The sequence below is a fragment of the Chenopodium album genome, chromosome 24, assembly GCF_948465745.1.
Source record: "Chenopodium album chromosome 24, dcCheAlbu1.1, whole genome shotgun sequence".
NCBI lineage: Eukaryota > Viridiplantae > Streptophyta > Magnoliopsida > Caryophyllales > Amaranthaceae > Chenopodium > Chenopodium album.
Window position 1 is genome coordinate 20456120 of NC_137857.1, and position 25385 is coordinate 20481504.

At 39.7% G+C, this 25385-nt stretch overlaps 2 non-coding genes across 2 annotated transcripts; both read left to right on the plus strand.

Moving 5' to 3' along the window:
- Positions 1-13279: 13279 nt before the first annotated feature.
- On the plus strand, positions 13280-13385 carry LOC145612831 (small nucleolar RNA R71). The gene has a single exon (XR_014106747.1). It is a non-coding gene; the product is annotated as a small nucleolar RNA R71 (small nucleolar RNA).
- A 3801-nt stretch (positions 13386-17186) lies between these two features.
- LOC145612832 (small nucleolar RNA R71) lies at positions 17187-17292 on the plus strand. The gene has a single exon (XR_014106748.1). It is a non-coding gene; the product is annotated as a small nucleolar RNA R71 (small nucleolar RNA).
- The last annotated feature ends 8093 nt before the right edge of the window (positions 17293-25385 follow it).

A 25385-nucleotide genomic window follows, 5' to 3' on the forward strand; every position in this document is an offset into this window, starting at 1 on the left:
TCGGCCAAAATCGGAAGACGCGTTCCCGTTTTCTACATGCACCTTCTAATGAAATTATGAAGGCTTGAATCATATCAAATATATGTATTTGTAACTGCCGAAGCAAATAAATAACAAAGAGAAAGCGTTTTATAAGGTTATAAGGTCTGGTAGAACCAAATTCAACCAAATTCAGGCAAAATGAGAAGAAGCGTTCCCATTTTCTACACGCTCTTTTTACTGAACTTGAAAAGGATTAATTCACGTCAAATATATGTATTTATAACTTCCAAAGAAAATAAATCACAAAAAAAAAGCATGTATTAAGGTTTTATGGTCTTGTAGAACCAATGTCAAGCAAATTCGGGCAAAATAGTAAGAAGCATTCCCATTTTCAACATGTTCTTTCTAATGAAATTATAAATTCTTGAATCATATCAAATATACAAATTTATTACTGCCTAAGCAAAAAAATAACAAAGCAAAAGTAAGTTATAAGGTTTTAAGGTCTTGTAGAACCAAAATCTAGCAAATTCGGGCAAAATAGTAAGAAGCCATTCCATTTTCTACATGCTCTTTCTAATGATTTTATTAATTCTTGAATCATATCAAATTTATGTATTTATAATTTTCTAAGCATATAAATCACAAAAACAAAGCAAGTTATAAGGTTTTAAGGTGTTGTAGAACCAAAATCAAGCAAATTCGGGCCAAATGGAAAAAAGCGTTCCCATTTTCTACATGCTCTTTCTAATGAACTTGAAAAGGATTGATTAATGTCAAATATATGTATTTATAATTTCCTAAGAAAAGAAATCACAAAAACAAAGCATGTTATGAGGTATTAAGGTCTTGTAGAACCAAAATCAAGCAAATTCGGCCCAAATGGGAAGAAGCGTTCCCATTTTCTACATTCTCTTTTTAATGAACTTGAAAAGGCTTGATTCATGTCAAATATATGTATTTGTAACTGCCTAAGCATAGAAATCACTAAGAAAAAGCAAGTTATAAGGTTTTAAGGTCTGGTAGAACCGAAATCAAGCAAATTTTGGCAAAATAAGAAGAAGCGTTGAGAAGGCTTGACACATGTCAAATATATGTATTTATAACTTCCTAAGAAAATAAATCACAAAAATAATGCATGTCATAAGGTTTTAAGGTCAAGTAGAGCCAAAATCAAGCAAATTCGGCCAAAATGGGAAGAAGCACTCCCATTTTCTACATTCTCTTTTTAATGAACTTGAAAAGGCTTGATTCATGTCAAATATGTGTATTCATAACTTCCTCCCAAAAGAAATCACAAAAACAAAACAATTCATAAGGTTTTAAGGTCTTGTAGAACCAAAATCAAGCAAATTCGGGCAAAATAGTAAGAAGCATTACCTTTTTCTACATGCTCTTTCTAATGAACTTATAAATTCTTGAATCATATCAAATATATGTATTTATAATTTTCTAAGCATATAAATCACAAAAATAAAGCAAGTTATAAGGTTTTAAGGTGTTGTAGAACCAAAATCAAGCAAATTCGGATAAAATGGGAAAAAGCGTACCCATTTTCAACATGCTCTTTCTAATGAACTTGAAAAGGCTTGATTCATGTCAAATATATGTATTTATAACTTCCTAACAAAAGAAATCACAAAAACAAAGCAAGTTATAAGGTTTTAAGGTCTTGTAGAACCAAAATCAAGCAAATTCGGGCAAAATAGTAAGAAGCATTCCCATTTTCTACATGCTCTTTCTAATGAACTAAAAAAAAATTTAATAATGTTAAATATATGTATTTATAATTCATTATCATAGAAATAACAAAAACAAAGGAAGTTATAAGGTTTTAAACACTGGTAAAACCGAAATCAAGCAAATTCGAGCAAAAAAGGAAGAAGCACCCATTTTTTACATGCTCTTTCTTGTGAACTTGAAAAGGATTGAATCATGTCAAATATATGTATTTATAACTTCCTAACAAAATAAATCACAAAAAGAAAGGATGTTATAAGGTTTGAAGGTCTTGTAGAACAAAAATCAACCAAATTCGGCCCAAATTGTAAAAAGCGTTCCCATTTTCTACATGCTTTTCTAATTAACTTATAAAGGATTGAATCCTATCAAATATATGTATTGGTAACTTCCTAAGCATAGAAATCACTAAGACAAAGCAATTTATAAGGTTTTAAGGGTTAGTAGAACTGAAATCAAGCAAATTCGGGCATAATGGGAAGTAGCATTCCCATTTTCTACATGCTCCTTCTAATGAACTTGAAAAGGCTTGATTCATGTCAAATATATGTATTTATAACTTTATATGAAATTAAATCACAAAATCAAAGCATGTTATAAAGTTTTAAGGTCTTGTAGAACCAAAATCAAGCAAATTCGACCCAAATGGGAAGAAGCGTTCCCATTTTCTACATGCTCTTTCCACTGAACTCAAAAAGGATTGAATCATGTCGATCAAATATATGTATTTATAACTTCCTAACAAAAGAAATCACAAAAACAAAGCAAGTAATAAGGTTTTAAGGTCTTGTAGAACCAAAATCAAGCAAATTCGGGCAAAATAGTAAGAAGCATTACCATTTTCTACATACTCTTTCTAATGAACTAAAAAAAACTTGAATAATGTTAAATATATGTATTTATAATTCCTTATCATAGAAATAACAAAAACAAAGCAAGTTATAAGGTTTTAAAAACTTGTAGAACCGAAATCAAGCAAATTCATGCAAAATAGGAAGAAGCATCCATTTTTTACATGCTCTTTCTTGTGAACTTGAAAAGGCTTGATTCATGTCAAATATATGTATTTATAACTTCCTAACAAAAGAAATCACAAAAACAAAGGATGTTATAAGGTTTTAAGGTCTTGTAGAACCAAAATCAACCAAATTCGGCCCAAATTGTAAAAAGCGTTCCCATTTTCTACATGCTTTTTCTAATGAACTTATAAAGGCTTGAATCTTGTCAAATATATGTATTAGTAACTGCCTAAGAATAGAAATCACTAAGACAAAGCAATTTATAAGGTTTTAAGGTCTAGTAGAACTGAAATCAAGCAAATTCGGGCATAATGGGAAGTAGCGTTCCCATTTTCTACATGCTCCTTCTAATGAACTTGAAAAGGCTTTATTCATGTCAAATTGATGTGTGTCATAAATGGCACACGTTTGACAAGCATTTAGGTCCTTTCTATTCTCTTTTCATAGCTTTCATTCTTAATAAGTGCTTACTTTTATGCTTTGTTGCTTAGTTTTACCTTTCTTCTCTTATTTTGTAGCTTTTGTGCTTTTCGTTTGTTTTCTAGCCTTTTCTTCTTTATTTGCTCTATTTTCGTGGTTGTAGGTATTGGACGAGGTTCGGGTCTTGATTTTGGTGATCCACTATGGTGGAAGAAGCTTTTGGATCAAGTTCATGGAGTTTGGGAAGCTCAAGATGCAAAGAAGTGGAAGTTCCAAGTCTTGACTCTTCTCTTGTGCTCCCTTCAAAGGAAGTGTGTGCCCTCAATATTAAGCCTTAGCTACTGCCTACCTTGTCCTCCATCACCATCATAAATCATGTGTGCACCCCTTGAGCTTGAAGAGTTGAAGATTCGTAGAAACCCAGTTGAGTGCGGCCGCACGCGCAGAAGGTGCGGGCGCACACGAAGGATGTGCGGCCGCACACCATGGTGGTGCGGGCGCACATCCTCTGTTGTGCGGCCGCACCGACGTGGGTCTTTTCCGATCGGATTTCGACGATTTTTCTCTCTTCTTATACCTATGTGAACCCAATTTTTTGTAAGAAGTTTCATAATAGAATTAGATCATATTCTTAGCTTAGTTGAGAGCTTCTCTCTCTAGATTTTAGGGGTTAGTTTTAGGAGTAGATTTTAGAGAGAGAAAGTGAAGAATTTCAATGGTGATTGAGAGATTGAAGATCCAATGGTGACAATTGTATTGGAGATCTACTCTATTATCAATGAGCATTTCTGAACTCTATCTCATTTATTGTTTTGTTTAGTATTCATGTTTAGATTGTTTGATTTTGATTAGATTTTGATGATTTGATGATTGATGTTTTATTAGAGTTATTGTTCTCCTTTGATGGTTGATTCTTTGATTGTAGATTGTTGATTTCTTTAGTTGTTAATTGAAATGATAATGTTGCTAGAGTAGTTGTTTGGTTAGGGATTTGGTGAAGCTTATATTATGTAATGGATTTATGTAGATTGGGGATTTTGATGGAGTGGATGATGTGATTAAATTGGTTAATTGATTATGTGCATGTGTGTGTTTGATTTAGGCTTGATCACCCTAGTTATTCACACTAGATTGCATTGTAAGTTCACATTGATACGGACCATTGATTTGTGGCTTGCATTTACACGATTGAGGTGTCTTGTGATGTTTCCTAGCTAGAGTTTATCGTAGTTGACGCTAGTTAGACCTCTAGGAGAATAGCTTGATATGCTCTTTTGGTTGCATAATTGATCTTCCCTCACATTGCTTGACTTAGTCAACTCCCTAAACCAATTTGCATTGTTCATTGCTGTTATAAGTGAATCCTAATCCCTAGCGTTTTACTTGTTTGGTTTCTTTGTCTTAGTAGTTGTTAGTGTCCTCTTTTACCCTTTGACTTCGACCTAGCTTAGGCACATAATTGGAAGCACTTAGACATTACCGTTCCTTTGGGTTCGACCCTTGACTTACCTCTATACTTGTATTTAGGTTTGTTGAGTGTTTATAAATTTTGTTTGGCTTAGGAGGATTAGTCCAACGACCTAATCTTCCCACGTCACAAATATATGTATTTATAACTTTCTATGAAAAGAAATCACAAAATCAAAGCATGTTATAAGGTTTTAAGGTCTTGTAGAACAAAAATCAAGCAAATTCGGCCCAAATGGGAAGAAGCGTTCCCATTTTCTACATGCTCTTTCTACTGAACTCAAAAAGGCTTGAATAATGTCAAATATATGTATTTGTAACTGCCCAATCATAGAAATCACTAAGAAAAAGCAAGTTATACGGTTTTAAGGTCTGGTAGAACCAAAATCAAGCAAATTCGGGCAAAATGAGAAGAAACGTTCCCATTTTCTACATGCTCTTTCTAATGAACTTGAAAAGGCTTGATTCATGTCAAATATATGTATTTATAACTTCCTAAGAAAATAAATCACAAAAATAAAGCATGTTATTAGGTTTTAAGGTCTTGTAGAGCCAAAATCAAGCAAATTCGGCCAAAATAGGAAGAGGAATTGCAATTTTCTACATGCTCTTTCTAATGAACTTGAAAAGGCTTGAGTCATGTCAAATACATGTATTCATAACTGCCTCACAAAAGATATCGCAAAAACAAAGCAATTCATAATGTTTTAAGGTCTTGTAGAACCAAAATCTAGCAAATTCGGGCAAAAATGCAAAATAGAAAGAAGTATTCCCATTTTCTACATCCTCTTTAAAATGAAATTATAAATTCTTGAATCCTATCAAATATACATATTTATAATTTCCTAAGCAAATAAATACCAAAGCAAAAGCAAGTTAAAAGGTTTTAAGGTCTTGTAGAACCAAAATCAAGCAAATTCGGGCAAAATAGGAAGAAACGTTCCCATTTTCTACATGCTCTTTCTAATGAACTTACAAATGCTTTGATCATGTCAAATATATGTAGTTATAACTCCATAAGAAAATGAATCACAAAAACAAAGCAAGTTATGTGGTTTTAAGGTCTTATAGAACAAAAATCAAGCAAATTCGGGCAAAATAGTAATAAGCATTCCCAAATTCTACATGCTCTTTCTAATGAACATATAATTGTTTGAATCATGTGAAATATATGTATTTATAAATGCATAAGCATATATATCACAAAAACAAATCAAGTTATAAGGTTTTAAGGTCTTGTAGAACTGAAATCAAGCAAATTCAGGCAAAATAGTAAGAAGCATTTCCTCTTTCTACATGCTCTTTTTAATAAACTTGAAAAGGCATGATTCATGTCAAATATATGTATTTATAAATTCCTAACAAAATAATTCACAAAAACAAAGCAAGTTATAAGGTTTTAAGGTCTTGTAGTTCCAAAATCAAGCAAATTCAGCCAAAATGGGAAGAAGCATTCCCATTTTCTACATGCTCTTTCTAATGAACTTGAAAAGGCTTGATTCATGTCAAATATGTGTATTCATAACTGCCTCACAAAAGAAATCACAAAAACAAAGAAATTCATAAGGTTTTAAGGTGTTGTAGAACCAAAATCAAGCAAATTCGGGCAAAATGGGAAAAAGCTTACCCATTTTCAACATGCTCTTTCTAATGAACTGGAAAAGGCTTGATTCATGTCAAATATATGTATTTATAACTGCCTAACAAAAGAAATCACAAAAACAAAGCAAGTTTTAAGGTCTTGTAGAACCAAAATGAAGCAAATTCGGGCAAAATAGTAAGAAGCATTCCCATTTTCTACATGCTCTTTCTAATGAACTAAAAAAAACTTTAATAATGTGAAATATATGTATTTATAATTACTAATCATAAAAATAACAAAAACAAAGCAAGTTTTAAGGTTTTAAGGACTGGTAGAACCGAAATTAAGCAAATTCGAGCAAAATAGAAAGAAGCAACCATTTTTTACATGCTGTTTCTAATGAACTTGAAAAGGCTTGATTCATGTCAAATATATGTATTTATAACTTCCTAACAAACGAAATCACAAAAACAAAGGATGTTATAAGGTTTTAAGGTCTTATACAACCAAAATCAACCAAATTCAGCCCAAATGGTAAAAAGCGTTCCCATTTTCTACATGCTCTTTCTAATGAACTTATTAAGGCTTGAATCATGTCAAATCTATGTATTAGTAACTTCCTAAGCATAGAAATCACTAACAAGTTATAACGTTTTAAGGTCTAGTAGGACCGAAATCAAGCAAATTCGGGCAAAATGGGAAAAAGCATTTCCATTTTCTACATGCTCTTTCTAATGAACTTGAAAAGGCTTGATTCATGTCAAATATATGTATTTATAACTTTCTAAGAAAAGAAATCACAAAAACAAAGCATGTTATAAGGTTTTAAGGTCTTGTAGAACCAAAATCAAGCAAATTCGGCCCAAATGGGAAGAAGCGGGTTCCCATTTTCTACATGCTCTTTCTAATGAACTTATAAAGGCTTGAATCATGTCAAATATATGTATTCATAACTGCCTCACAAATGAAATCACAAAAACAAAGCAATTCATAAGGTTTTAAGGTCTTGTAGAAACAAAATCAAGCAAATTCGGGTAAAATAGTAAGAACCATTCCCATTTTCTACATACGCTTTCTAATGAACATATAAAATAATATATATTATTTTATCGCCTTCGTTTTATTGCTAAAAGTGATTGAACGATTATTTATTCCATCTAATATTTCTTTTGTATAGAACAAGATGACCTGTTATGTAAATTAGTTCAATGACTCTTAATAAATTAGCAACAATTTATAACACAACTTATTTCTAATGGCAACAAATTAAAATGTGATGTCATTTTAGCAACAAATAGTAAAACAAGTGTCCCAAATAGCAACAACTAGAAATTTTGTTGCCAAACGTTTTGTAAAATGGCATTGCTAAATGACAACAAATAAAAAATCTGTTGTCATCTAGCAACAATAATGAGACGGCTAATTTCTAATAGGAACAATTAAAAAATTAGTTGGCTTAATTTGTTTCTAAATCTCTACAAATAAAAAATTTGTTGTCAGAATTTGTTGATATATAGAAACAACACAAAATTTGATGAAATCTAGCAACAACTAATACGACAACTTGTTTTCAATAGCAACAAAAAAGAGATATATAGAATCAAATGAAAGTCAAATGCATTCAGTAAAGGTAATTAGGACAAATGAAAGTCAAACACATTTATACAAAGTTTTTTTAATCAAATAAAACTCAAATACATTCAACAAAGCTAATTGAGTCAAATGAAAGTCAAGCACATTCAACAATGCTTTTTGAATCAAATGAAAGTCAAATACATTCAACAAAGACAATTGAGTCAAATGAAAGTCAAACACATTCAAACAAAGCTTTTTAAATCAAATGAAAGTCAAATGCATTCAACAAAGATAATTGAGTCAAATGAAAGTCAAACACATTCAAACAAAGCTTTTTGAATAAAATTAAAGTCAAATGCATTCAACATAGCTTTTTGACTCAAATGAAAGTCAAACAAATTCAAACAAAGCTTTTTGAATCAAATGAAAGTCAAATGCATTCAACAAAGCTTTTTGACTCAAATGAAAGTCAAACACATTCAAACAAAGCTTTTTGAATCAAAAGAAACTCAAATACGTTCAACAAATCTAATTGAGTTAAATGAAAGTCAAACACATTCAAACAAAGCTTTTTGAATCAAACGAATGTAAAATGCAACAACTAATAAGAAAGCTAATTTCTAATAGGAACAATTCAAAAATTTATTGCCTCAATTTGTTTCCAAATCGCTACAAATAAAAAAGTAGTTGTCAGAATTTGTTAATATATGGAAACAAGACATAATTTGATGAAATCAAACAACAACTAGTAAGACAACTTGTTTTCAATAGCAACAAAAAAGAGATATATTGAATCATATGAAAGTCAAATGCATTCTAGAAAGGTAATTGGGTCAAATGAATGTCAAACACATTCATAGAAAGCTTTTAGAATCAAATAAAACTCAAATGCATTCAACAAAGCTAATTGAGTCAAATGAAAGTCAAACACATTCAACAACGCTTTTTGAATCAAACGAAAGTCAAATACATTCAACAAAGACAATTGAGTCAAATAAAAGTCAAACACATTCATATCAAAGCTTTTTGAATCAAATGAAAGTCAAATGCATTCAACAAAGATAATTGAGTCAAATGAAAGTCAATCACATTCAAACAAAGCTTTTTGAATCAAATGAAAGTCAAATACATTCAACATAGCTTTTTGACTCAAATGAAAGTCAAACACATTCAAACAATGCTATTTGAATCAAATGAAAGTCAAATGCATTCAACAAAGCTTTTTGACTCAAATGAAAGTCAAACACATTCAAACAAAGCTTTTTGAAACAAATAAAGTCAAATGCATTCAACAAAATTAATTGAATCAAATGAAAGTGAAACACATTCAAACAAAGCTTTTTGAATCAAATGAAAGTCAAATGCATTAAATAAAGATAATTGAGTCAAATGAAAGTCAAATGATATTCAAACGCATTCAAGCAAAGCTTTTTGAATCAAATGAAAGTCAAATGCATTCAACAAAGATCTTTGACTCAAATGAAAGTCAAACACATTCAAACAAACTTTTTTGAATCAAACGAAAGTGAAATGCATTCAATAAATCTAATTAACGTGGGAAAATGACATGGGGAAAACTATGTCGTTGAACTAATCCTCCCTACGGTCAAACAAATTTATAATCACTCAAATACCTAAATACTAGTATAGAGGTAAGTCAAGGGTCGAACCACTAGGAACGGTTATGTTCAAGTATTTCTAATTTGCGCCTAAGCTAGGTCGAAGTCTAATGTGAAAGGTAACGCTATTCTACTTCCTAAATCAAAAACCAAACAAATGAAATACTAGGGAATGGGGATCAACATGCATTCATGATAACCAAACTAATTAGGGAGTCAAGCAATCCAAGCAATGCAAAGACAAATAGTAGGAGCAATTAGGGGCATTCAACTAATCATCCTCACACTCTCTAACACAGATTTCTCTAGTGCTAAACAATATGAAGAAACATAATCAAATACTCAACTAATGATGATCAAATCGATATCAAGTGGTCATGTCAATCAATTCAATCATGCAATAAATGCTAGCAATCATGGTTAGCTACTCCAATCAAACTTATGCAACATGCAAACCTCTAAGATTCAATTTAATCACAATACAAGAACTACTCAAATTCCCAAATCAATCTCAATCCATCAATCACACATGTTTACCCAAACACTAGCAAGTAAACTACTTAAGAAACATGATTAAATCTACTATCCACTATAGAGAACAAGAATCAACAAAATATCAAGAACAAATACTCTAATCAAACATCAAATATCAAAATAACACCAAACAAACATAAAATTAAACAAAGCAATTGAATGAGATAGAGTTTAGAAATGCTCATTGATAATTAGGAAGATCTCCAACACAATTGTCACACTTGCATCTTCAATCTCTCAATCACCATTGAAATTCCTCACTTTCTCTCTCTAAAACTACTCCTAATCTAGAGAGAGAAGCTCTCAACCTAAGAGAGAGAAAAATATTCTAAAACTAAGTAATTACATCAATGAAGAATAAAGGAAACCAAAAACTATATAAACAAAAGGAGAAAAGAGAAGTATAAGGGGTCGAACCACAAGGAGACATGCATAAACACCACATTCACTACTTAATGCTTAAACTACCTCGGAACGAGAAGTGTGAAAAGCTAAGAAATTAAATTAGAGATTAAGAATGATTAAAAATCAATATAACTAAACACCAAGGGAAGTAGGTAGATGTAGTTGCCAATTGATGATGCAATAACACGGAAGTAAAGCAATGGTAAACTAAGCATGCAAGAATATCGAATTAAAGCTCAATCTAACCGCCTTCCGGGGTTAATCAAATTCTCCTAACATAGCCTCCACGTTTCCACACTAGAACCATATATTAGAAGGTGCAATCAAAGAACTATCGATAACAATGAACCTTAACTAAGTCAACTTCCGTTTCTTGTTAGCAAAGATTCACCTTTAATCAACTAACAATGTGCACTTGCAAGAAGATTAAAGAATATCAAACATACAAAGACTTTAATCACCATTAACAAAACCCCAACATCATAAGCATGAATCAATCAACAACTACACCATCCCCACACCCTTGGCTAGGTGACTACTCACAAATCATATTGAAAACAATATCAATCATCAAATCAATAAGCATCAACATGATCAATAAGCAATGAAGGAAAATATCAAAATAAGCAAATAAAACTAAATACAAAAGTAAAGAAAGAGAGTAAGAGATTGCTCATTAATTGAAGATGAAGATTTACAAAGATTCAATCAAGCTCCTTCTTCAATATCCAAGTTCATCAATGGAAATCCACACTTTCTCTCTCTACTAATGAAGTTTCTCTCACTAGATTAGGGTTAAATTGTTTCTAAGTAATGATAGATGATGCACTAAACTCCCTACGACCTATATATATAGGTCCCTTAAAAGATACAAAAAATACGAAATAAAAAGACTGCAGCTCAGCGGTGCGCGCCCGCGCACAAACACTGCGCGCCCGCGCAGAAGTTGTGTGTGCGCCCTCGCAGATCTGTGGGTACGGAGAATGAAACCCATGGATGCGCGCCTTCTCTCAGCAACACTGCGCGCCCGCGCTTGAGGAGTGCGCGCCCGCGCTTGAGGAGTGTGCACCCGCACACAAGGCGCACACATGGCGCACGCAACACTCTATTTTGATTCTGCTTCTGATGCTGTTCTGTGCGGGTTCTCCCAGAGCTGCGCGCCCGCACACATCAAGGTCGCGCGCCCGCACACTAAGCGCGCACAAGGCGCACAAATCTTCTGTTTGTGTTCTGTTTATGGAGCCATCCTGCGCGGGTTCTCACAGTGCTGCGCGCCCGCACACAGGGGAGTTTGTGGTGAATTGCTCTTCTTCCAATGTCTTGATTCCTACAAAACAAAAAATAAGAAAACAAGGAGAAAGGCAAACAAAGAAAAGAGGAAAAAAAAGGAGAGAAAAGGGGGCAAACAAGCTACAAATGGGTGGGAAAAACCCGTAAAGAGAACACTAAATTGTACTGCGCGCCCGCGCAGATGGCGCACACACGTTGCGCAAAACTTTCTGCCAGAATCTGGAAATTTGTCTTCGATCTGCGCGAGTTCTCCCAGGCCTGCGCGCCCGCACAGCCTTTATTGCGCGCCCGTGCAGATATCGCGCAGATGTTTCTGCCAGAATCTGGAAATTTGAGCTTCCCTGTGCGCGGGTTCTCCCAGGCCTGCACGCCCGCGCACAGGGTCTTCATCAAATCCTCTTGTGCATTGCTCCTCACTCACTTCCAAGTCTCCAAACCTCAACTTAGCTCCAAATATAACACCAAACGGCCTGCAAAAATAGTCCTTTATCATGCTAGATGCACCGTTTATCAAAGACTCAAATATAATCAAAACTCACAAATCCCAATAATCCAAAGTTGTAAATTGAAAAATGAAAGTAACATGAAGAGAAGAAAGCAGAAGAGGGTTAGAAACTCGGGTTGCCTCCCGGAAGCGCTTTCATATGAGCATTGGCTCGCTTTTTATCCTCCTCATTTCTCTTCTTTTCCTCCTCATGCATTTTCATGATGGCATCTAGCTTAGCCATCACGGGATCATTAGGAGGGGCCTCAATTTGAAGAGGTTGTTGAGGTGGAGGAAGTTGGGCTTGATGGAAACCCGGAGGCCTATTGGTTTGGGCATAGTTAGAAACATTTTGGCCCCTATTGCCTCCGGTGCCTTGGTTGGGAGTATTGCTTTGTCGATTGTTTCCCATGTTACCTTGATCACCAAAATTTTAATTTTGATGGTCATGGTATCAGGAGTTGGGTTGTTGGTTTTGGTAGCCATACCCCCTTTGGTTAGAGTAGCCTATTCCATTGAAATTGGAAGGGCCTCCCCCACCATGGTATTGGTTACCAAACCACCACCACTTTGGTTCCAACCACGGTTTCCACCTTGATTCCAATTCCCCATTTGATTGGAGTTTGGCCTCAAGTTCCCTACATTTTCCATTCTAGGAGCAAAATTCATAGCATTGACATCTTCTACATTATCATCATGTTCATAGGGAGGGGGTTGAACTTCACAAACATACACACAATGGGAGGTATCATGATCATAGGTTTCACAATTTGAGCAAAACATGCATCCTTGAGGCATTTTATTATAAGAAGAGGGGGAAGAAGTGGTCATACCATTGCCTCCCTTGGTTGAAGGGGAGGTATTACCATGAGGGTTGTACCTTTCTTTCATCAATTCATCCATTTGCTTTGCCATTTTGGAGATTTGGGTTGAAAGGTTGTTGATTGCGTTGGCTTGCTCCAATGCATAGACACCCTTTCTAGAAGTGGCATCCCTTTCTCCTTCATACCAATCATCGTAATGCTTTGCGGCCTCTTCTATGATGCATTCCACTTCATCCTCTCCTTTGTTCATGATAGGACCGCCGGCGGCGGCATCTAGGCTTGTTCTCCCTTGAGGTGAGAGACCTCCATAAAAAGTGTGGATGAGTTGATACTTGGGTATCCCATGATGTGGGCATTGACGTTGAAGCTCTTTGTACCGGTCCCATGCCGCACTTAGAGTCTCACCACTCTTTTGGCGAAAGCCTTGAATCAAAGACCGAGCCTCGGCGGTCTTCCTATAGTTGTAAAATCTCTTCAAGAAAGCCGTAGTTACTTGGTCCCAAGTTGTGAGAGAGTTAGGGGGCACCTCCTTCTCTAGCCATTCTAAACCTCTCCCAATTAAAGAAAATGAAAACATCTTGAGGCGGATGTACTCTTGAGTCACTCCGTTGGCTTTGATTGTGTCACAATATTTCTCAAATTCTTGTAAATGCTCATGAGGGCTCTCAAATTTCCCACCCGAGAATTGTTTCCTCTCTATCAAAGCAATCAAATTGGGCTTGATTTCGAAATTGTTGGCTTGAGTGGTAGGAGTTAGGATCCCACTTTGGGCTCTAAAGGCTTCGGGAGCCCCAAGACGACTCAAAGGTGTATTCTCTCCCATTTTAGAACCTTCTTCACTTTCGGACTTAAAGATTGAAAAGGGGTTGATTTCCGGACTTGATGGCGAATTAGGGCTATCTAAGTCTTCACTTGAGGGTGAAGATGGTGGAGTATCTTCCAATTCTCTTACTCCTTCTTTCGTTGGGGTGTGAGAATTTCTACTCCTCGCTCTCGCTTCTCTTCGAAGTAAGGACAAAGATCTTTCTAGCTCCGGATCAATGGGAATCAAAGACCTTGAGCGAGTTCGTCCTCTGTTCATACAACAAAGCTAAGGAGAACGTAAGCAATGACAAGTATCAAGTAGTAACAAATACTAATAAACAAGGAATGAGATAGTCTCAAATAAAGTAATGAAAAAGCAATGGAAGCCGTCTCCCCGGTAACGGCGCCAATTTGACAAGGGAATAAACGCGTCGTCAGAAGTCTATCCCTAGGTCAAATATAATTTATACACCTAAACAAACCTAATACAAGTATAAGGCAAGTATAGGGGTCGAACCACAAGGAGACATGCATAAACACCACATTCACTACTTAATGCTTAAGCTACCTCGGAACGAGAAGTGTGAAAAGCTAAGAAATTAAACTAGAGATTAAGAATGATTAAAAGTCAATATAACTAAACACCAAGGGAAGTAGGTAGATGTAGTTGCCAATTGATCATGCAATAACACGGAAGCAAAGCAATGGTAAACTAAGTATGCAAGAATATCGAATTAAAGCTCAATCTAACCGCCTTCCGGGGTTAATCAAATTCTCCTAACATAGCCTCCATGTTTCCACACTAGAACCATATATTAGAAGGTGCAATCAAAGAACTATCGATAACAATGAACCTTAACTAAGTCAACTTCCGTTTCTTGTTAGCAAAGATTCACCTTTAATCAACTAACAATGTGCACTTGCAAGAAGATTAAAGAATATCAAACATACAAAGACTTTAATCACCATTAACAAAACCCCAACATCATAAGCATGAATCAATCAACAACTACACCATCCCCACACCCTTGGCTAGGTGACTACTCACAAATCATATTGAAAACAATATCAATCATCAAATCAATAAGCATCAACATGATCAATAAGCAATGAAGGAAAATATCAAAATAAGCAAATAAAACTAAATACAAAAGTAAAGAAAGAGAGTAAGAGATTGCTCATTAATTGAAGATGAAGATTTACAAAGATTCAATCAAGCTCCTTCTTCAATATCCAAGTTCATCAATGGAAATCCACACTTTCTCTCTCTACTAATGAAGTTTCTCTCACTAGATTAGGGTTAAATTGTTTCTAAGTAATGATAGATGATGCACTAAACTCCCTACGACCTATATATATAGGTCCCTTAAAAGATACAAAAAATACGAAATAAAAAGACTGCAGCTCAGCGGTGCGCGCCCGCGCACAAACACTGCGCGCCCGCGCAGAAGTTGTGTGTGCGCCCTCGCAGATCTGTGGGTACGGAGAATGAAACCCATGGATGCGCGCCTTCTCTCAGCAACACTGCGCGCCCGCGCTTGAGGAGTGCGCGCCCGCGCTTGAGGAGTGTGCACCCGCACACAAGGCGCACACATGGCGCACGCAACACTCTATTTTGATTCTGCTTCTGATGCTGTTCTGTGCGGGTTCTCCCAGAGCTGCGCGCCCGCACACATCAAGGTCGCGCGCCCGCACACTAAGCGCGCACAAGGCGCACAAATCTTCTGTTTGTGTTCTGTTTATGGAGCCATCCTGCGCGGGTTCTCACAGTGCTGCGCGCCCGCACACAGGGGAGTTTGTGGTGAATTGCTCTTCTTCCAATGTCTTGATTCCTACAAAACAAAAAATAAGAAAACAAGGAGAAAGGCAAACAAAGAAAAGAGGAAAAAAAAGGAGAGAAAAGGGGGCAAACAAGCTACAAATGGGTGGGAAAAACCCGTAAAGAGAACACTAAATTGTACTGCGCGCCCGCGCAGATGGCGCACACACGTTGCGCAAAACTTTCTGCCAGAATCTGGAAATTTGTCTTCGATCTGCGCGAGTTCTCCCAGGCCTGCGCGCCCGCACAGCCTTTATTGCGCGCCCGTGCAGATATCGCGCAGATGTTTCTGCCAGAATCTGGAAATTTGAGCTTCCCTGTGCGCGGGTTCTCCCAGGCCTGCACGCCCGCGCACAGGGTCTTCATCAAATCCTCTTGTGCATTGCTCCTCACTCACTTCCAAGTCTCCAAACCTCAACTTAGCTCCAAATATAACACCAAACGGCCTGCAAAAATAGTCCTTTATCATGCTAGATGCACCGTTTATCAAAGACTCAAATATAATCAAAACTCACAAATCCCAATAATCCAAAGTTGTAAATTGAAAAATGAAAGTAACATGAAGAGAAGAAAGCAGAAGAGGGTTAGAAACTCGGGTTGCCTCCCGGAAGCGCTTTCATATGAGCATTGGCTCGCTTTTTATCCTCCTCATTTCTCTTCTTTTCCTCCTCATGCATTTTCATGATGGCATCTAGCTTAGCCATCACGGGATCATTAGGAGGGGCCTCAATTTGAAGAGGTTGTTGAGGTGGAGGAAGTTGGGCTTGATGGAAACCCGGAGGCCTATTGGTTTGGGCATAGTTAGAAACATTTTGGCCCCTATTGCCTCCGGTGCCTTGGTTGGGAGTATTGCTTTGTCGATTGTTTCCCATGTTACCTTGATCACCAAAATTTTAATTTTGATGGTCATGGTATCAGGAGTTGGGTTGTTGGTTTTGGTAGCCATACCCCCTTTGGTTAGAGTAGCCTATTCCATTGAAATTGGAAGGGCCTCCCCCACCATGGTATTGGTTACCAAACCACCACCACTTTGGTTCCAACCACGGTTTCCACCTTGATTCCAATTCCCCATTTGATTGGAGTTTGGCCTCAAGTTCCCTACATTTTCCATTCTAGGAGCAAAATTCATAGCATTGACATCTTCTACATTATCATCATGTTCATAGGGAGGGGGTTGAACTTCACAAACATACACACAATGGGAGGTATCATGATCATAGGTTTCACAATTTGAGCAAAACATGCATCCTTGAGGCATTTTATTATAAGAAGAGGGGGAAGAAGTGGTCATACCATTGCCTCCCTTGGTTGAAGGGGAGGTATTACCATGAGGGTTGTACCTTTCTTTCATCAATTCATCCATTTGCTTTGCCATTTTGGAGATTTGGGTTGAAAGGTTGTTGATTGCGTTGGCTTGCTCCAATGCATAGACACCCTTGCTAGAAGTGGCATCCCTTTCTCCTTCATACCAATCATCGTAATGCTTTGCGGCCTCTTCTATGATGCATTCCACTTCATCCTCTCCTTTGTTCATGATAGGACCGCCGGCGGCGGCATCTAGGCTTGTTCTCCCTTGAGGTGAGAGACCTCCATAAAAAGTGTGGATGAGTTGATACTTGGGTATCCCATGATGTGGGCATTGACGTTGAAGCTCTTTGTACCGGTCCCATGCCGCACTTAGAGTCTCACCACTCTTTTGGCGAAAGCCTTGAATCAAAGACCGAGCCTCGGCGGTCTTCCTATAGTTGTAAAATCTCTTCAAGAAAGCCGTAGTTACTTGGTCCCAAGTTGTGAGAGAGTTAGGGGGCACCTCCTTCTCTAGCCATTCTAAACCTCTCCCAATTAAAGAAAATGAAAACATCTTGAGGCGGATGTACTCTTGAGTCACTCCGTTGGCTTTGATTGTGTCACAATATTTCTCAAATTCTTGTAAATGCTCATGAGGGCTCTCAAATTTCCCACCCGAGAATTGTTTCCTCTCTATCAAAGCAATCAAATTGGGCTTGATTTCGAAATTGTTGGCTTGAGTGGTAGGAGTTAGGATCCCACTTTGGGCTCTAAAGGCTTCGGGAGCCCCAAGACGACTCAAAGGTGTATTCTCTCCCATTTTAGAACCTTCTTCACTTTCAGACTTAAAGATTGAAAAGGGGTTGATTTCCGGACTTGATGGCGAATTAGGGCTATCTAAGTCTTCACTTGAGGGTGAAGATGGTGGAGTATCTTCCAATTCTCTTACTCCTTCTTTCGTTGGGGTGTGAGAATTTCTACTCCTCGCTCTCGCTTCTCTTCGAAGTAAGGACAAAGATCTTTCTAGCTCCGGATCAATGGGAATCAAAGACCTTGAGCGAGTTCGTCCTCTGTTCATACAACAAAGCTAAGGAGAACGTAAGCAATGACAAGTATCAAGTAGTAACAAATACTAATAAACAAGGAATGAGATAGTCTCAAATAAAGTAATGAAAAAGCAATGGAAGCCGTCTCCCCGGTAACGGCGCCAATTTGACAAGGGAATAAACGCGTCGTCAGAAGTCTATCCCTAGGTCAAATATAATTTATACACCTAAACAAACCTAATACAAGTATAAGGCAAGTATAGGGGTCGAACCACAAGGAGACATGCATAAACACCACATTCACTACTTAATGCTTAAGCTACCTCGGAACGAGAAGTGTGAAAAGCTAAGAAATTAAACTAGAGATTAAGAATGATTAAAAGTCAATATAACTAAACACCAAGGGAAGTAGGTAGATGTAGTTGCCAATTGATCATGCAATAACACGGAAGCAAAGCAATGGTAAACTAAGTATGCAAGAATATCGAATTAAAGCTCAATCTAACCGCCTTCCGGGGTTAATCAAATTCTCCTAACATAGCCTCCATGTTTCCACACTAGAACCATATATTAGAAGGTGCAATCAAAGAACTATCGATAACAATGAACCTTAACTAAGTCAACTTCCGTTTCTTGTTAGCAAAGATTCACCTTTAATCAACTAACAATGTGCACTTGCAAGAAGATTAAAGAATATCAAACATACAAAGACTTTAATCACCATTAACAAAACCCCAACATCATAAGCATGAATCAATCAACAACTACACCATCCCCACACCCTTGGCTAGGTGACTACTCACAAATCATATTGAAAACAATATCAATCATCAAATCAATAAGCATCAACATGATCAATAAGCAATGAAGGAAAATATCAAAATAAGCAAATAAAACTAAATACAAAAGTAAAGAAAGAGAGTAAGAGATTGCTCATTAATTGAAGATGAAGATTTACAAATATTCAATCAAGCTCCTTCTTCAATATCCAAGTTCATCAATGGAAATCCACACTTTCTCTCTCTACTAATGAAGTTTCTCTCACTAGATTAGGGTTAAATTGTTTCTAAGTAATGATAGATGATGCACTAAACTCCCTACGACCTATATATATAGGTCCCTTAAAAGATACAAAAAATACGAAATAAAAAGACTGCAGCTCATCGGTGCGCGCCCGCGCACATACACTGCGCGCCCGCGCAGAAGTTGTGTCTGCGCCCTCGCAGATCTTGTGCGCCCGCAGATCTGTGGGTACGGAGAATGAAACCCATGGATGCGCGCCTTCTCTCAGCAACACTGCGCGCCCGCGCTTGAGGAGTGTGCGCCCGCACACAAGGCGCACACATGGCGCACGCAACACTCTGTTTTGATTCTGCTTCTGATGTTGTTCTGTGCGAGTTCTGCCAGAGCTGCGCGCCCGCACACATCAAGGTCGCGCGCCCGCACACTAAGCGCGCACAAGGCGCACAAATCTTCTATTTGTGTTCTGTTCATGGAGCCATCCTGCGCGGGTTCTCACAGTGCTGCGCGCCCGCACACAGGGGAGTTTTGGGTGAATTGCTCTTCTTCCAATGTCTTGATTCCTACAAAACAAAAACAAAGAAAACAAGGAGAAAGGCAAACAAAGAAAAGAGGAACAAAAAGGAGAGAAAAGGGGGCAAACAAGCTACAAATGGGTGGGAAAAACCCGTAAAGAGAACACTAAATTGTACTGCACGCCCGCGCAGATGGCGCACACACGTCGCGCAAAACTTTCTGCCAGAATCTGGAAATTTGTCTACGATCTGCGCGGGTTCTCCCAGGCCTGCGCGCCCGCACAGCCTTTATTTGCGCGCCCGCGCAGATGTCGCGCAGATGTCGCGCAAAAGTTTCTGCCAGAATTTGGAAATTTGAGCTTCCCTGTGCGCGGGTTCTCCCAGGCCTGCGCGCCCGCGCACAGGGTCTTCATCAAATCCTCTTGTGCATTGCTCCTCACTCACTTCCAAGTCTCCAAACCTCAACTTAGCTCCAAATATAACACCAAACGGCCTGCAAAAATAGTCCTTTATCATGCTAGATGCACCGTTTATCAAAGACTCAAATATATTCAAAACTCACAAATCTCAATAATCCAAAGTTGTAAATTGAAAAATGAAAGTAACATGAAGAGAAGAAAGTAGAAGAGGGTTAGAAACAAAGCTTTTTGAATCAAATGAAAGTCAAATGCATTCTGTTTTGGGTGTTTTTGTCCCTCGGGAGAGTTACAGCTCGAAGACTGGTCTGGAGCGGCCTGTACCTGCAAGACAAACGGAGACACCAGTTGGTAACTTGGAAGGATAGAAAAAGGTGCGGAAATTTAGGTGTGGATCTGCTAGGATTTCTAGCTCAGTTGTCACTATCAAAGGGACAATTTGTAATAAATGGAAAAACGTGCCCTCCAAAAGAGGGGAATCTCCCTATTTATAGGGTCCTTGGGAATGGTGCCCCTGATTAGGTCCCAGAACGCTTATCAGTGGTGGGCTGCGCCGCATTGCGGCTTTCTCGGGATTTGGGCCTGAAGGCCGCCATTTTCCCAAATATCTGGGATGACACGTGTTAAGAAGGGATAGGTCCACTTTGGACCATCCTTGGGCTGACACGTGTCGCCCTCTAGTTGGTCCACATGGCGGGGTAAAATTACCCTAAACATTTGCCCCTCACAAATGTGATGTGGCACGCCACGTGGCATCTGTGACACGTGTCACTCTTTGAATGGTGGCAATTTTACCGCCAAAATTTCACTGTTCACCTTTTGGGTAAATTACAGGAATACCCCTTCATTTACCCTCTTTATATAGCCGTTTACCCTCATATATTTGTACGTTTCAAAAAAATTTTCAGAGTTAAAATAGAGAGAATCTTGAAAGAGAGAGCAGAAGTCACCCGTATGAGTCACAGGCGGACCCGTCTACCTTCAGATCTCAAATCTAAAGGTACCATCTCTGACTCTCTCAGCTCATTTTTCATTTTACCGCTTGTATATATTCCTTGCAATAAATGGATTCATCACCAACACACACGGCACAACCTAGGGTAGAATCCAGCCTTTCACCAGGGATGGCTGAGTCTAGGACTGGTAGTGCCGTCTCAGGGTGTTGGGACCACCCTCTTGCTTGGATTCCGACCATTTGCGCATCTGTGCAGGACACAATGGCTCGGACGATGCAGACGGCACAAGACCCTAATTATAGAAGTGAAGGCTCAGGCGGCCAAACGCCTGAGGGAGAGACGTTTGGCTCTGAACACCAGACGGCTCCGGAGAGATCCCCTCTGCGTGGCCCCCCAACTCCTCCTGACTCGTTTTTGGACGAGTGCGACCAAGGCGGTGAGGAGGCCGCCTCAGCTTCTGTCTCCCAATCTGGGGAGGAGACGGGAAGCGGACTCGCCGTCTCTTCCTCAGAGAGTAGTGACGATCTTCCTCCGCTTGAGAATAGTGAGGAAGAAATGGAAGGATAAGGATGATCCTTTCAAGATCCACGTCTCCCTCAAAGATATAGACCTTATGGAAAGAGGTCTTGAAAACTTTTTGAAGATGCACCCAATGGGAGACGGGTGGAAAATAAGGGTGCCTCCCCAGACGGCACCATTTCCTGGGAAGACGATGAACGAAACGCCAACGGCTACTTCGGCTGTTTTGAGGCGACGTTCAAGGCAGGACTTCACTTCCCCCTTCACGAGGCGGTGAAGGCAATTTTGAGAGGCTACGGCCTCGGAGTCTGGCAACTTACCCCCAACTCTTGGGCAAATATTCTGGGGTATGTTGCCGCCTGTGAATTCCAAGGAATTCACCCCGGCTGGGAATCCTTTGCTAAGATGCATTATCTTAGTCTCAACCCAGGAGGGTACAAAGCGTGGTATACTCTAACCACGTTCCCTCAATACATGATGACCTTGGACAAGGTCTCAAAATTTGATGGCTGGAAGCACATATTCTATCTGATGACGGCTCCCACTAGGCGGGAGAACTTCGAGCTCCGCCAGTACAATAAGAAGCCCGACCTTTTGGGTCGGAAATGCTGTCTTCCCCGGATCCCGGATGAGGACTTTGACAAAATAATTGAGGCTGACTTCTTCGGCCTCACAGACGCCACATTGTCAACCGGGGAGACAACAAAAGTCCCCAAGAACTGGATCCCTAAGAGCGCCTGGCTCAGGGATGAATGCTTTCTAGCCGCCTGCGGGCTAGGGCACATGTTCATCAGACGTATGCGCCTGAATACTTTTCCGTCTGTAGTACTTTTGTGTCGAAAATGTTTTTGATGATGTACTAATTTATTCCCCTTTTTGTTTTTGCAGAAGAAGCTTTGAACATGTTGCCAGACGAGAAGACCCCTAAACGGTCCTCTGCACAGATCCGCCGAGACTTGGCGGAGGCCCAAGCGCGAGAGCTTAAGGCCAAGGTAAACGCCTGACCCTTTTTGTGAATTTACTTTCAAAGTTTTCTTTCTTCGACTGCTAACATTAACTTGCTTGTTTTTTCAAGGAGGGAAGGTGGATAAGACGTTTGAGAAGACCCTCAAACGGGCTAGGGAGGAGACCCCCGTCTCTAACCCCAGTAAGTCCTCCAAGAAGGCTGCCTCCACCGCAACTCCCAACGCCCCAGGCGGGAGACAAACGCGGATAGGGGGAAGGAATGAAAGAGTGAGCGGCTCTGTTGGCCTTGACTTGGCCAACCCCCTATCTGCAACCGGGGGGTTCACCACGCCTGCTAGCGGCTCTCGTCTGGCCGGCTCTGTAGGTAAGAACCCTTTTGAATCCCCGCTTGAGCTGGGATGGCCGTTGCGAGTGAAATCACACTCCCAGCAGACGTCATCCTCCGACGGTCGAAACCAGATAGGCGCTGCTTTAGTATCTCAATCTGACGCTGATTATGGTGCAGATCAATCTCCCCGCTAGCCAGACGTCCAGAAGCATGCCAAGGCCATGCTGGAGGCTGTCAGCAAACGGGATAAGGATGCTATCCCGGGGATTGAGACGTTCAATCTTGAACGCATTATGACCCTCCTGGCTGAGGTAAGGCACTTGAACAATTTTCAATAATTTTCTCCAAGTCTTTCTCCGCCTGCACTACTAACCTTGTTTACTTTTGCAGGCTCTTCTGCGGGTAGACGGGCTCAAGCGTCCTTACACCCGCAAGCGGGATGAGGTAAGACGGGCCAAGCAGTCCGCCTCAGACGCCAATAATGTTGCTTTATACTCGTGCATAATTGACCATCTTGAAACTAAAGCAACCCAAATGACACATGCGGCCAAGATTCAAGAGCTAGAGGCGAATCTGCAGGCGGCCAAGAAGAGGGTTGAGGATGCCGAGGCGGCTTAAAAACAGGCGGAGTTGGACCTCCCCAAACTCAGGGAGGACCTCAATAAGGCCCAGGAAGACCTCGAAAAGCTCCAAGGAGTCTCTTCAGAGAATGCTGATCTGAAGAGCAAAAATGCCAAGTTGGAGAAGAAGGCGGCCAAAGCTCAGGAGAGCTTCCGAGCGACTCTCCAGGCGGATCAAAACCGTCTGGTTGCTGAGATGGACGCCGACAACAAGGCCGCCTGGTCTGCCCTCTATCTCGACAAGGATTATGGCGTCTGGGCTCTGGCTCACAAGTATACTGATGATGTTATCTACTTGAGAGAGAAGGGTGAGCCAGAGCCTGAGTCCTTCATCGCCTGGGCTGAAACTGAGCATCCCGAGCCTGAGCCTGAAGCTCCCTAGACTGAAGCTCCTGAAGAAGGGGAGAAGGGCCAGGAGGGACCGTTTGCGGGGCAATGAATTCAGCGGTTGTGTGCCAATTTCTTTTTTTATTTATCTGCGGTAGTATGCCATTAGTTGCTTTTCCGGCCTGTGTGCCGAGTATATTTGTATCTTTACCGGTTGAGGACCTGTGTTCAACAAAAATTTCTCTTTTCCCGGACGGGGTCCGGATAACATTTGCCCCACCACAGCCGTTTGGTTGGGTGGAATATTAATGAATGTACCGACTGAGTCGATTTTGATCATTTTGCGCTTGTGTTTCCACTTTTCAATTTTGTCAATTTTTTCCTAACTTATCGAAAGCATGCGGCGAATTTCGCCTAACTTATCAAAAGTATGCGGCTGTCCTTGCCCCTGGACGGCTGTGTGGTTGGTTTCAAATGGAGTTGTTTTATTGACTTGGGAACGTCAGATGCTGCAAAGAGCATGATACGTTTGTAAGTCAATCAATAACAATAGTGATTGCCCCAAACCAAGTACACAGCCGTACATTAACAAGCGTTTCAGTTTCTAGCTTGACGGTGTTGTCCGTCTAAGTAGAGTTCATATAGCCATTGCACAACTCTTTTGCCCCAAACGAAGATGTGTACAATTTAAAAACGAAAAACGCTAAGTAAGAACTGCAGTCGGTCGCCGACTGATGTCCTTGGACATCCGGGTTCCGAAACTTGGTCGTTCCTTAGACTGTTCAGGTCAGAAGGCTATGGATGGCTGATTCAGCCGTCCAATTGTGGCCGCTTACATTGGTACGTAGAGTAAGCAAGTTGGCTTCTCTCTGTGACGATTGCACCCAAATGGGTGTCGCCGGACGCCTTTGTCCATGTTGGGACAGGCGAATTTATGGGAAAAGCAGCCATCCGGCCATTGGCCTCTAGTCTTGTTTGAGACCGGCTGTGTAGCCACTAAGCGGTTTTGTGCTTAGCTTAATTATCTGGCCATTGGCCTCTCGTCAATCAGACATTAATTCAATTTCCAAGTGTCAAACTCAGAAAAACAAACAAGTGACCCGTCTGAAATTCAGACGGGGCATAAAACAAACAAAACAAAAGTGAAAACAAAAAGCAATTTCTCATTAATGTACTTCTTGTTTACAAAAATTACAAAATATCAGAAGTAGTATTTATTCAAATTATCTACATTCCGAGTTCTAGGCAGGCGCCTGCCGTCTGGAGTTTCTAGGTGGTAGGTGCCGTCTCTTACTTCTTCATAAATCCGGTAGGGGCCTTCCCAATTAGGAGTTAGCTTTCCAAGCTCATTGGCCCTACCGGTTGCCTTCATTTTCCGTAACACTAGGTCGTCCACTTTCAAAGGACGCCTGTGTAATCTCTTTTTGTAGGCTCTTGTCATTCTTAGACGGTAAATCTCATGACGCAAGGCGGCATTGCCCCTGCGTTCTGGAAGTGAGTCCAATGCCAGGCGCATTGCCTCCCAGTTTGCCTCTTCATCATAAAGCATGACCCTGAGAGTCGGCTCATAGTGTTCAATGGGCAAGACGGCTTCAGCACCATAAACCATGAGAAATGGGGTTTCACTGGTTGCCCCCTTTGCTGTTGTCCGGATGGCCCATAGGACATGGATTAATTCCTCAGCCCATAAGCCACCGACTCTTTCAATTTTCTTCTTAATGCCGTCTGAGATCAGTTTGTTGAAGGCTTCAACTTGACCGTTTACCTGGGGACGGCCGACTGATGCAAAATAACTTGAGATCCCTTGATCTCCCAACCAAG